Source organism: Eriocheir sinensis, chromosome 70, assembly GCF_024679095.1.
Source record: "Eriocheir sinensis breed Jianghai 21 chromosome 70, ASM2467909v1, whole genome shotgun sequence".
NCBI lineage: Eukaryota > Metazoa > Arthropoda > Malacostraca > Decapoda > Varunidae > Eriocheir > Eriocheir sinensis.
In genome coordinates this window covers 3,950,447-3,965,238 of record NC_066578.1, presented here as the reverse complement: position 1 = coordinate 3,965,238, position 14,792 = coordinate 3,950,447, and positions in this window count along the sequence as shown.

Genomic DNA, 14,792 nt, shown 5'->3' with positions numbered 1-14,792 from the left:
TATATCCAGTTGTTGCTTCTTGAATTGCTCTTATATTCCTTCCCTCTTAAACCTATTCTTAACATACTTCGAGACACACTTCAGTCACAATACTTTTATGGAAACACTCACACTTTACAACCCTTTCCTTCTTCTCTGGTTCTCCATTATCTCTGCGCTTACCTTAGTTTATATCCAGTTGTTGCTTCTTGAATTGCTCTTATATTCCTTCCCTCTCAAACCTATTCTTTTAACATACTTCGAGACACACTTCAGTCACAATACTTTTATAGAAACACACACCTTACACCGCTTCCCTTCTCTGGTTCTCCATTATCTCTGCGCTTACCTTAGTTTATATCCAGTTGTTGCTTCTTGAATTGCTCTTTTATTCCTTCCCTCTCAAACCTATTCTTTTAACCTACTTCGAGACACACTTCAGTCACAATACTTTTCTGGAAACACACACCTTACACCGATTCCCTTCTCTGGCTCTCAATTATCTCTGCGCTTGCCTAAGTTTATATTCAGTTGTTGCTTCTTGAATTGCTCTTATATTCCTTCCCTTTTAAACCTCTTCTTTTAACATACTTCGAGACACACTTCAGTCACAATACTTTTATGGAAACACTCACACTTTACAACCCTTTCCTTCTTCTCTGGTTCTCAATTATCTCAGCGCTTGCCTTAGTTTATATTCAGTTGTTGCTTCTTGAATTGCTCTTATATTCCTTCCCTCTTAAACCTATTCTTAACATACTTCGAGACACACTTCAGTCACAATACTTTTATAGAAACACACACAATTTACAACCCTTTCCTTCTTCTCTGGTTCTCCTTTATCTCAGCGCTTACCTTAGTTTGTATCCAGTTGTTGCTTCTTGAATTGCTCTTATATTCCTTCCCTCTTAAACCTATTCTTAACATACTTCGAGACACACTTCAGTCACAATACTTTTATAGAAACACACACCTTACACCGCTTCCCTTCTCTGGTTCTCAATTATCCCTGCACTAGCCTTACATCAACCCATCTGGGACAGCATGAACCAAGCAAGATGGCGCCACTATAAACACTTGCCTGCACCACTAACGGGCCAGGGGCGACCATCAGGCCTCATCAAGAAACCCTACCGGTTCAAAAGGCCGACTGGAAAAAAAGAAAAAAAAATCAAAATCGTGTTGATGTTTACGACAGGCAATTCTTTTTAGGCTTCCCGTTTCCATTTCCATGTCAGCGAATTCCTTTCATCGAAGTTTCCTTTCCACGAAGAGAGAAGTTCATCTGAGAAAAGTTTTCCCTTGAATATATGTGGAAAGTTTTTTTTTTTTGCCTTTTATAAGCTTCCGGTTTGAGTTGGAACATGAGGGATGCTTTTGGCTTTCTATTTCTTTTTTTTTTACAGTGAAGGAAGTGTAACAGAGGCGGGCTTATTTTCATATTTGTTTCCTTTTTTATTATGCCCATGAACTAACTCCTTTACTGTAAAAAAAATAATAAATAGAAGCAAAGGAGCCCCCATGCGTTGCTCCTAAAAGACTGTAAAGATGAGAAGCCAAAACAGGTGTGAAGTTCGGAAAGTTAGGTGTTTAATGCTCTTTTCTATTATAAGTTATTCTGTATTAAACAAAAACCTACACTACTATTTATATCGCCTTTTTCTTCATTATTTCTTCACCCCTTATAAAACCTACACAAATATCTTGCTTCCCCTAGTAAACAAAAACCTATATAACCATTTCTTATCATCTTTTTTAATTATGAAAAGAAAAACGGAAAATTGAAAAGGTACAAGCATCAAAGGTTTGCCCACTAGACGACAAATTTCCGGAAGCCACAATTGAAAGGCTTGTGCATTGAAAGCTGGTTCCCTGATTCACGGTAAAATCCCGTTACGGATCATAAATTATTTTGCGTATTCTGGGGTTGTAAGTTGGGTTAGGGATACGGTCTTTAGTGGGTGTTATAGTGGAAGAGTTGTAGTTTCTTGTGGTGCTTTGCGTTTGGTTGTAGTATTTGTAATTACTTAGAAAAATGCGGTCAAGGTTAGGGGAAAAATTGCAGGTGCTGTATAGTGGATCATAAGTTATTTTGCTTTTTCTGGGGTTGTAAGTTGGGTTAGGGATAGTGTCTTTAGTGGATGTTATAGTGGAAGAGTTGTAGTTTATTGTGGTGCTTTGCGTGTGGTTGTAGTATTTATAATTACTTAGAAAAATGCGGTCAAAGTTAGGGGAAAAATTGAAGGTGTTGAATAGTGGATCATAAGTTATTTTGCTTTTTCTGGGGTTGTAGGTTTGGTTAGGGATACGGTCTTTAGTGGGTGTTATAGCGGAAGAGTTGTAGTTTCTTGTGGCGCTTTGCGTTTAGTTGTAGTATTTATAATTACTTAGAAAAATGCGGTCAAAGTTAGGGGAAAAATTGAAGGTGTTGAATAGTGGATCATAAGTTATTTTGCTTTTTCTGGGGTTGTAAATTGGGTTAGGGATACGGTCTTTAGTGGGTGTTATAGCGGAAGAGTTGTAGTTTCTTGTGGTGCTTTGCGTTTGGTTGTAGTATTTGTAATTACTTAGAAAAATGCAGTCAAGTTAGGGGAAAAATTGCAGGTGCTGTACAGTGGATCATAAGCTATTTTGCTTTTTCTGGGGTTGTAGTTTGGGTTAGGGATAGTGTCTTTAGTGGATGTTATAGCGGAAGAGTTGTAGTTTATTGTGGTGCTTTGCGTGTTGTTGTAGTATTTGTAATTACTTAGAAAAATGCAATCAAAGTTAGGGGAAAAATTGCAGGTGCTGTATAGTGGATCATAAGTTATTTTGCTTTTTTCTGGGGTTCTAGGTTGGGTTAGGGATAGTGTCCTTAGTGGATGTTATAGTGGAAGAGTTGTAGTTTCTTGTGGTGCTTTGCGTTTAGTTGTAGTATTTATAATTACTTAGAAAAATGCGGTCAAAGTTAGGGGAAATATTGAAGGTGCTGTACAGTGGATTTTAATTTGCTCTGCTGAATATCACTGGTCACAAACCTTATCAACATACTTCTACCACCTCTGCATACCAGTGAGGTGTCTGGGGTTAACATATATCACTCAGCGTTATTATATAGAATCCACCTTGGCTCGTATGTAGGTCAGGGCCAGCCAGCAGGAAAACTTTAAAATCCAAGAGTGTGGTAAACTTTTACATAACCATGAGAAACCTATACACGGTTGGAAGGAGACTGATTTTATGGGACGTGGAGAAAAAGAAGGATATGAAAAGAGTTAGAGGAGGTAGATAGATAGAAAGAGAGTTAAAGTGGTACAGAGATAGATAGATAGATGGAGAGAGAGAGGGAGAAGAGGGTAGAGGGAAGGGGGAAGAGGGAAGAGAGAAGAGAGAGAGAGAGAGAGAGAGAGAGAGAGAGAGAGAGAGAGAGAGAGAGAGAGAGAGAGAGAGAGAGAGAGAGAGAGAGAGAGAGAGAGAGAGAGAGAGAGAGAGAGAGAGAGAGACGTGAATTGAAATTGGACTCCCCCCTCCCTCCCACACTTCCCCTTGCAAATATTCTTAACCGAAATTGGAAGGAGATGAAAATGGAGACAAACTGGATAATGCCTTCTGTAAGTTGGTGAGTGTGGAGGAGCGGGAATTATGGAGCATTTTGGAAAGGCTGTGCGGAACTCGGCGCGTGAAATCCATATATGTATTTTAATCAATTCGTTTCATTCTTGTGGACGATCTTCATATATTTCTGTTTATTCATTTTATTTATCTATGTATTTTTTTTTTTGTTTATCTTCTCTGCCTTTTTTATTTAACGTATTTTATTCATATCTATTTTTATATTTTCATTTTTTTCATTTATTCATTTATGTTTATTTTTTTCTGGCTTAATAAATGGTCTCTCAATGGATAAAGATTCATATTATATCATTTTCTGCCTTTTCAATATGTATAATCATTAGCACAATATAGAAACTCAACGCATACGATTCATATCTATTTCCATCTCTTCAATTTATCTTTTCATTTATTTACATGTTTATTTTTTCTGGCTTAATAAATGGTCTCTCACTGGATAAAGATTCATACTATATCTTTTTCTGCCTTTTCAATATGTATAATCATTAGCACAAAATAGAAACTCAACGCATACGATTCATATCTATTCTCATCTCTTCATTTTATACAGTCATTTATTTATATGTTTATTTTTTCTGGCTTAATAAATGGTCTCTCACTGGATAAAGATTCATTTTATATCTTTTTCTGCCTTTTCAATATGTATAATCATTAGCACAATTTAGAAACTCAACGCATACGATTCATATCTATTTTCATCTCTTCAATTTATACAGTCATTTATTTACATGTTTATTTTTTCTGGCTTAATAAATGACCTCTCACTGCATAAAGATTCATATTGTATCTTTTTCTGCCTTTTCAATATGTATAATCATTAGCACAATATAGAAACTCAACGCATACGATTCATATCTATTTCCATCTCTTCAATTTATACAGTCATTTATTTACATGTTTATTTTTTCTGGCTTAATAAGTGGTCTCTCACTGGATAAAGATTCACATTAACTCAAAGGAGGACGCCGTGAAAGTCATTTTAAGCGTGAACAAATATTCGGAGAGAAAAATTATGTGGTAGTTTAAATCCAAGAAGCTATAAAGATGATTAATATCTTCTGGGTAGATAAGTTACGGGTTTGTGCGCAACGAGTTCCCGCAGTGACATCATAGCCCTTTTTTAGTGTCCACGCGGCAAATTCGAGATGGGAGAACCTACTACGGCGGGCCTTGTGTTCACGGGAGACGAGGAAACAAAATACTGTGCCAATTTGAAGCACGTAACATCGAGGGCCGTATTCTCTGTCGCTTTAAGCTCACACAATATATATTTCTTAAGACCACAAAAGAGGTTAATTGGATTCTTATTAGTGTTTCTTCACGGTCATGCTTCAGAAGTCCTGTCAAACTTTTACTATGCTTATAAACTACCCATGGCGCCACAGCAACCTCTACGAAAGTCTTGCCAAACTATCATTCGACTCATAAAACTACACATGGAAATACTAACACAACCTCTACGAAAGTCTTGCCAAACTATCATTAGACTCATAAAACTACCCATGGAAATACTAACACAACCTCTACGAAAGCCTTGCCAAACTATCATTAGACTCATAAAACTACACATGGAAATACAGACACAACATTTACGAAAGCCTTGCCAAACTATCATTAGACTCATAAAACTACACATGGAAATACTAACACAACCTCTACGAAAGCCTTGCCAAACTATCATTAGACTCATAAAACTACACATGGAAATACAGACACAACCTCTACGAAAGTCTTCCCAAACTATCATTAGACTCCTAAAACTACACATGGAAATACTAACACAACCTCTACGAAAGTCTTCCCAAACTATCATTAGACTCCTAAAACTACACATGGAAATACTAACACAACCTCTACGAAAGTCTCGCTAAACTATCATTAGACTCATAAAACTACACATGGAAATACTAACACAACCTCTACGAAAGCCTTGCCAAACTATCATTAGACTCATAAAACTACACATGGAAATACTAACACAACCTCTACGAAAGTCTTGCCAAACTATCATTAGACTCATAAAACTACACATGGAAATACTAACACAACCTCTACAAAAGCCTTATTACCCCGACACCTGCCAGCAATGAGGGACCGAGGTGATTCATTAATTTTTCACCTCTCAATTCCAAGCTATTAAGTCTCCAAGGTCCAACTATAATTGATGTAATGGTTGGGCTGCAAGGGGTTTAATGTTGTATTATTACCAGTAAATCAAGCAAGTGACTTCTTAACGACAGAACAAACTTACATTGGCGCCAGTGAAGTAGCTGACATTGACCTCTTGGCTACATTAATGATAGCGTAATGGAGGTCAGTATTGGATCATGTGTCTTTCTTGACGTTATATTAGCGCGGCATACGAATGAGCGTGGTGTGGCTGTATGACCTCACCACCAGGACCTGCGGCGCATCGGGGGTTGGCGGGCTGGGGCTGAACACAACACGACTCTCTTCCGTCATCAGCTTAACCCGGTAGCTGAGGGGACCATGTTTCTTAACCCTATCCGATCCGAAGGGTGACAAATCTGGCCTCCCCTCAGAAACTTGGATCAAAACGATACACCATTTTTTCTTATCAACTCTAGAAGAAAAACGGTCATATAGAAAAACGCAGAAAATTTGAAAACGTCGGATCGGATAGGGTTAAAGGTCCCTCTAAGCGAGAAAAGTGAGAAAAAAATCATCACTCACGCAAACCATTTCATAATATGTATCAACGTATTTGTGATCAGTTAATGCATCATCTATTTTGGGTGTCTTTATCATGGCACAAATTTGGCCCGTCGCTGCTACACGGTATATAGGCACAAATTTGGCCCGTCGCTGCTACACGGTATATAAAGACACAAACTTGGCCCGTCGCTGCTACACGGTATATAGACACAAATTTGGCCCGTCGCTGCTACACGGTATATAGACACAAATTTGGCCCGTCGCTGCTACACGGTATATAAAGACACAAATTTGGCCCGTCGCTGCTACACGGTATATAAAGACACAAATTTGGCCCGTCGCTGCTACACGGTATATAAAGACACAAATTTGGCCCGTCGCTGCTACACGGTATATAGACACAAATTTGGCCCGTCGCTGCAACACGGTATATAAAGACACAGATTTGGCCAGTCGCTGCTACACGGTATATAAAGACACAAATTTGGCCCGTCGCTGCTACACGGTATATAAAGACACAAATTTGGCCCGTCGCTGCTACACGGTATATAAAGACACAAATTTGGCCCGTCGCTGCTACACGGTATATAGACACAAATTTGGCCCGTCGCTGCTTACTCGTCATTCCGCCTCAGTTTCCTGATATTAGCATTTTTTTATGTGATGTTAATGACAGGACAGGTTCAGTTGCTATCAAAAGAACTAAGTAAAAGTATATTTGTTTTCGTTTTGAACTTATATAATCATGGAATATTGTCATCCACGAGTGTTTTGTACTTAACAGACAACTCTTTTATGCTTCTTTAAATATTTAGCAGACGATTCTTCCATGCATCTTTAAATTTTTTCAATGTAAAAATTCTGCAAGCACTTCCGATGTTGTAAGATTAACATATTTATACAACTGTTTTTCTTACCCCGGACAAAAGCATCGGAGCTAATGGAGTTGAAGTGAGCGAAGATGATGGCCCTGAAAGGAAAGTGAGTGCAGTACTGTTTGGGAATGACCAAGCTCCGATGACATGAAAAGGAGTGACCAAAGATAGTGTCCTGCTCCGTACCGAGAGAGCCCGGGTTCGATTCCCGGGCGGAGTGGAAAAATTTGGGCGGGTTTTCCGATACCCTACGCCCCTGTCCACCCAGCAGTGAATGGGTACCAGGTATTAATCGGGGGTTGTGTCCCGTCTCCTGGCATCTGTTCCCTTCTCCTATAATTCCTTCCCTTTCTGTCTCTCTCCGGCATTTGACCACAGATGTTGCGCCGACTCAACGAAACTTTCCAACTTTCCTCCTCCGTAGTGACTAAAAGATGAGGCCAGATAAAGGAAAAAGGCAGGCTATTCTAACACCATGGGTTTGATATGAATCAAGGGGAAAGACATTAGGTTATAAAAACATCACGTGGAAAGGGAAAAGACAATTGATTATAAAAAAAAAAACATCAAGTGGAAAGGGAAAGACAACTGATTATATAAAAAAAAGTACGTGGAAAGGGGGAAGACAATTGATTATGAAAAAAACAAAGTAGAAAGAAAATCGATTTGTAAAAAGATAAGTATGGCCGAATTCTAAAAAAAAAAAGAAAAAAAATCGATTGTATAATATTCTAAAGATTACGGGAAAAGGAAATTGATTAAAAAATAAGTTTGAGCGAACTATTATTATTATTATTATTACTATTATTATTATTATTATTATTATTATTATTATTATTATTATTATTATTATTATTATTATTATTATTATTATTATTATTATTATTATTATTATTATTATTATTATTATTATCATTATTATTATTTATTCTTGTTTCCCATCATCATCATCATCATTATCATCATCAGTCAGCAGCAGCATCATATATAGCCAGAACCCCAACGAGAGTCCCCTTCCTATGCTCGTTAGCCCCCAGGTGAGGACAGGTGTGAGGTCAGTGATTGGGCGCGCAGTGTGTCCCTCCAGTCTTCTTGTTGACGACCCGCTGCGCAACCCCATCATGGCCTTGGTTGGTATTCTCCTTACTCCTCATAGATTTCAAGTTTCCTTCTTTCTCTCCTTCCTCCCTTATTTCTTTCTTTCTCTTTGTCTGTACTTCCTATCTTCCTTCCTTCCTTCTCTTTATTCTTCATTTCTCCTTTCCTTCTTTCCTCTGTTCCTCTTCTATTTGTCTCCCTCTCACTCTCTTCGTAACACTTCCTCTTAATAGTTCCTCTTTGTTAATACTTCCCGGTAATAGTTTCCCCTTTCTATCATCTTGTGTTTCTTTGTTGTTGTGTCTTGTCGGTGGTGGTGATAATGGTGGTGGTGGTGGTGGTGATGATGGTGATGATGGTGGTGGTGGTTGGGGTAAGGCTTGGGACTTGGACACAGGAAGGGAAGGAAAAGGATTGGAAACTACTACTCTTGAAATTAATGTGATAATACTTTTGTGGGGAGGAGGAAGAGTGGTAAGAACATAGCTTAAAGAAAAAGAAAAAAAGATTACAGAAATACGAAGAATGTGTGCCGTGTGTTAGATAGATCGATAGATAGATAGAAATAGATAGATAGATTGATAGATAGATAAAGAGAGAAAAAGAAATGTTTGGACTGTCAAACTGTTTTCCGACTAAATAGAGTTTCTCTCTCTCTCTCTCTCTCTCTCTCTCTCTCTCTCTCTCTCTCTCTCTCTCTCTCTCTCTCTCTCTCTCTCTCTCTCTCTCTCTCTCTCTCTCTCTCTCTCTCTCTCTCTCTCTCTCTCTCTCTCTCTGAAGTTTTGAAATTTTCCTGTTTTTCTGTTGTTACCCTTTTCTCTTTTATCATTTTTCTTCCTTTCTTTCTTTCTCTTACGTCTTGATATTCTCCTGTTTTTCTGTCTTTATTCTTTTCTCTTTTGTTATTTTTCTTCCATTCTTTCTTTCTCTTACGTTTTGATATTCTCCTGTTTTTCTGTCTTTACCCTTTTCTCTTATTATTTTTCTTCCTTTCTTTCTTTCTCTTACGTCTTGATATTCTCCTGTTTTTCTGTCTTTACCCTTTTCTCTTAATTTTCTTCCATTCTTTCTTTCTCTCACGTCTTGATATTCTCCTGTTTTTCTGTCGTTATCATTTTCTCTTATTAATTTTCTTCCATTCTTTCTTTCTCTTACGTATTGATATTCTCCTGTTTTTCTGTCTTTATTATTTTCTCTTTTATTATTTTTCTTCCATTCTTTCCTTCTCTTACGTCTTGATATTCTCCTGTTTTTCTGTCTTTACCCTTTTCTCTTAGTTTTTCTTCCTTTCTTTCTTTCTCTCACGTTTTGATATTCTCCTGTTTTTCTGTCTTTACCCTTTTCTCTTATTATTTTTCTTCCTTTCTTTCTTTCTCTCACGTCTTGATATTCTCCTGTTTTTCTGTCTTTACCCTTTTCTCTTATTATTTTTCTTCCTTTCTTTCTTTCTCTCACGTCTTGATATCCTCCTGTTTTTCTGTCTTTACCCTTTTCTCTTAATTTTCTTCCTTTCTTTCTTTCTCTCACGTTTTGATATTCTCCTGTTTTTCTGTCTTTACCCTTTTCTCTTAATTTTCTTCCTTTCTTTCTTTCTCTCACGTCTTGATATTCTCCTGTTTTTCTGTCTTTACCCTTTTCTCTTATTATTTTTCTTCCTTTCTTTCTTTCTCTTACGTTTTGATATTCTCCTGTTTTTCTGTCTTTACCCTTTTCTCTTATTATTTTTCTTCCATTCTTTCTTTCTCTTACGTTTTGATATTCTCCTGTTTTTCTGTCTTTATTATTTTCTCTTTTATTATTTTTCTTCCATTTTTACATTTTTTTACGTCTTGAAATTCTCCTGTTTCTCATATTTTTCTTTTTTTCTTTTATTCTTAACGTTGTTTTTTTCCATCTCTTCTTTCTATGATTATTTTGCTGATGTTTTCTTTTCTTAGTTGTTCTCCTCTCTCTTAACTCATTCAATTTTTTATTTTTTTATTTTTTATTTTTTTTACAGCTAAAGAAACAGCTCAAGGGCAACAATAAAAAGGTATAAAAAAAAGCCCGCTAATCGCTGTTCCCACAAAGACAAAAATAATGAGCGGCCAAAAGTATTATTACCTGTGTTTTTACCTGTTTCCTTTCCTTCCTTCCTCCTCCTCCTCCTCCTCCTCCTCCTCCTGCTTTCCCTTTAATTTCTCAATGTTATCCTTTCATCCATTTTTCACTCAATTATCTTATCCTCTCTCTCTCTCTCTCTCTCTCTCTCTCTCTCTCTCTCTCTCTCTCTCTCTCTCTCTCTCTCTCTCTCTCTCTCTCTCTCTCTCTCTCTCTCTCTCTCTCTCTCTCTCTTTTTTTTTATATTTTTACACTTGTTACATCAGGGCCTAGTACCTATAACATTACATTATATGGCGGCACTAGTTTGTAGGCTAAAGGGAACATAGTTGGTATCCCCTATCTTAAAACCTGTTCACAAATTGTTCAGCCACTGGTTCACAAACAGTTTATGTTGCTTGCCGGTGTGTGAACTGTGACCGGACGCAAGGAGACAGTTCCATATATGCACGTAAGTTTATAAACTGCCTCTGGTAGTGAGTCGTCCATCGCTGTGGGTGCCGCCTCCGCTGACTGGGTGTTGGCTGTCACCTCCCGCTCGCTGGCGCAGCGTCCTCAGGTGCTCCACTCCTCCTGCTGTATTTTTGTACAGAGTGGTGAGGCCAGGGTGTTGGAGGGTCTGCAGGGTCGGTAGGTGTGATGATCCTCCACCTCTGGATCTTGTCGAGGAGCGAGATGGTACTGGCTCCCCCACGAATACTCAAGGGAGGATCGTCCATCAGCGCTTCCGTGAGGCTGCCCAGCTGCTGGATGTGCGTGCGGAAGGTCAGCCTGAGTCGTGAGGCCAGCTTTCACTCTCTCTCTCTCTCTCTCTCTCTCTCTCTCTCTCCCTGGTCAAATCGCAAACGACTAATTATTAAAACCGGACGAATTTTCCGCTCTGTGTGTGTGTGTGTGTGTGTGTATGTATGTGCGTGTGCGTGTGCTTGTGGGTGATTGGTTCTGATGAAAGGAAGGCGCTGATTGGCCGCCTCACAGTTCCTTCCGGCTTGTTTTTCATTCTTCCGGAAACTGATTTCTCCATTATCTAAAATTAAAGGAAATTTTCTCTTTGCCGCTAAGTTATGGAAAAGTGGGGGATGTATTGGGAGGAGGAGGACGAGGAGGAGGAGGAGGAGGAGGAGGAGGAGAATAAGAGGAGAAGGAGGAGGAGAGGAAAAGGAGGAGGAGGAGGAGGAGGAGTTAAATGTAAAAAAAATAATGTAGAAAAAGAAATGAAAAAAAATAGCAAAGATGAAAAGTGCGTTAATGAGGAGGAGGAGGAGGAGGAGAAGAAGAATGAGGAGGAGGAGGAGGAGGAGGAGGAGGAGAGGAGGAAAACAAGAAAACTATGAAAACAAGCAGAGACGAGGCAAGTAAACCGAGGGAGGAAGGGAGGAACGGAGGAGAAGGGAGGAAGAAGGAGGAGGGAGAAGAAAGACTATAGACAGAGTTGAACACGTTTATAGTACATACCGCGCCGAGAATGAGAAGAAGAAGAAGAAGAAGAGAAGAGAGAAGAAAAAAACAATGCCCTGCTCCCTAATGACGGTGATGTATTATGCGCGGGTTGTCCATAACGAAGATTATTTATTAGTATTGGAGTTTTTCCCGACCCTCCGTGTGACGCTGATTTGTTTTATTGGTGTTTGGGTCTGATGGACGGCGGGGAGATTATGAGGGCGGGTATCTGTTGCGCGGGTATCAGTGAGTGTTGCTTTGGTTGTTCCTGGTGGTGATGGGGATGTAAAGATAACTGGTATTGTTGCTACTTCTGTTCTCTTGATTTTTTGTTTTATATTGGAAAGGAAGCAGCTCAAGGGCATACAAAAAGGTGTAGAGCAAAATGAATAAATAAATAAAATAAAATACCCCCTACTACCCCCCACCCCACCCCTCCCCGCTAAACGCTGCTCCTATAAATGATATCAGTATAGAGTAGCCAAAAGAGAGGTCAATTTTGGGTGGAGAGGTGTCTTAATATTGATAATGACAATAATAATAATAATAATAATAATAATAATAATAATAATAAATAAACAAATATAAACATAGTAAATTGCAGTAAGTAGCGGGCTTTTTTTCATTATTGTTTTCTTTTTTTCACGCCCTTGAACTGTCTCCTTTTCTGTAACAAAAAAAAAAAAAAGACAAATAATACATAATCACTGGCTGTAATAATTAAAGTAATATCCACCGTCTCCAGCATAATACCATCATTTTTATTACATTATTTTTGGTGTTTTTTTTTCCTTCAGTTTTCTTTTTCTATCGACATGCTCAGACACAGTTTCGTTGAATGCCAAGAACGTTTATATTCCTTGGTGTTTGCAATACTTAACGTGGGGACTAACTTCTATTTATCTATTATTATTATTATTATTACATTATTCTTGCTGGGGTTTTTTTCTTCAGCTTTCTTTTTCTATCGACATGCTCAGACACAGTTTCGTTGAATGCCAAGAACGTTTATATTCCTTGGTGTTTGCAATACTTAACGTTGGGACTAATTACTATCATTATTATTATTATTATTACATTATTTTTGCTGTTTTTTTCTTCAGCTTTCTTTTTCTATCGACATGCTCAGACACAGTTTCGTTGAGCGCCAAGAACGTTTATATTCCTTGGTGTCTGCAATACTTAACTTGGGGACTAATTACTACCATTATTATTATTATTATTACATTATTTTTGCTGTTTTTTTTCTTCAGCTTTCTTTTTCTATCGACATGCCCAGACACAGTTTCGTTGAATGCCAAGAACGTTTATATTCCTTGGTGTTTGCAATACTTAACGTGGGGACTACTATTTAATATCGGTAATCCTTTTGGGGAGACATTCTGACCCTTTAACCGAGTGCTTCAACTATTGACGGCAAATATTACTTACCAAAGGATAAAATAATATAATAAAGGCAATAACATGCAGCTCCCGTTAAGATAGAAAAGAATGCCGATATTAAAGTGGTCGATTTTTAGTTTTTAATGTGTTGACTTTTGCGGGGGTACTCTTTCGAGGAACCTAGTGGACGGACCCAGTCGGTTAGTGGCGCGGACGAATTTTATTTTAAGTGACTGCCGTGATGTATGACTTGCTTGGCCACCGCCGGGGAGGACTCCGATAATGAAATGATCCAGGGGTAGAAGGATATCCACAGAGAAATTGACTTCTCTTTCGGCCACTCCTCTCTGATCATTTTAGGAGCAGTAAGTAGCGGGCTTTTTTTTTAAATTTTTTTTAAGCCCTTGAACTGTCTCCTTTGCTATAAAAAAAAGAGATGACTCGACGCACCGCTCCTGAAACAGTTTAAATCGAAGGAAAAAGGAAATGGATTGCTTTACTTTACCCATCTGTGGATTTTGAGTGTCTACTTGAAAGCGATCAGTGTCTCGCTAAAAATATGGACCGAGAGATAAGTATTCTTAATCATGGTGCAGAGAAAACCACAGAGATGCATGCAGTTGCCTATGCAAGTAAAAATGGCTGTTGTTAATATAAATAAAAACAAAGTGCTTCAATTATCATATTTTCGTTCGTGATGAGTTTTTGATTATAGATTCGCTCATTTTGATAGTGGAAAAGTTTAATGGAATGTTTTATTAATGCTGTAATTTCTTTTTGATAATATCCGCTAATAGACATTTGGGTCAGTGCACTTTTTTTTCTTTTATCCTTCTAGTTTTATATTCCATCTCTTGTTTCATCGCACGTTTTAAAAATGCTGTTGTTTCTTTTTAATGACATCAAATATTTGGTTCAGTACACAATTCTTTCTTTCTCTATGTTTTATATGTCATCTCTTCTTTTTCTTTCCATTCTCTCATAATTTGTTTACAGAGACACAGTTGACGGATATGTTGTTTGTAGTTTTCTGTGTCTGTCTGTCTGTCTTTCATCTGTTTTTTTGTCTGTTTGTGCTTTCCTTCCTCTCTCTGTCTCTCTATCATGTCTGTCACTCCGTCAGTCTTTGTCTTTTTATCTCCCTTCCTCCCTCAATCTGTCTTTCTCTCCCTCTATCTGTCCTATCTGTTTTTCCTCCCTCATTCTGTATTTCTTCTTCCCTCTCTGTCCTATCTGTTCTTCCCTTCCTCTGTCTTTCTCTCCCTCTATCTCTTTCTATATGTATGTCCCTCCCTCTCTCTGTCTTTCTCTCCCTCTATCTGTCCTATCTGTTTTTCCTTCCCTCTTTATCTTTCTAAATGTCTTCTCCATCTCTATCCTTCTCTCCATCTCTGTCTTTCTATCTCTCACTCCGTCCTTCCCTCTCTCTTCTTTCTATCTGGCTCTTCCTCCCTCTGTCTGTCTGTCTATACCTCCCTCTCTCCGCCTGTCGCTCTTACCTCAGACACTCGGCTTGTTCCTAGGAAAATAAATCATGGCGCCCAGTCAGCTTGCCACCATGCACTTAGTGACTGACGCTTCTAAGAGAGAGCCAAATGCCTACACGTCGCTGTAACTTCCATTGTCCAG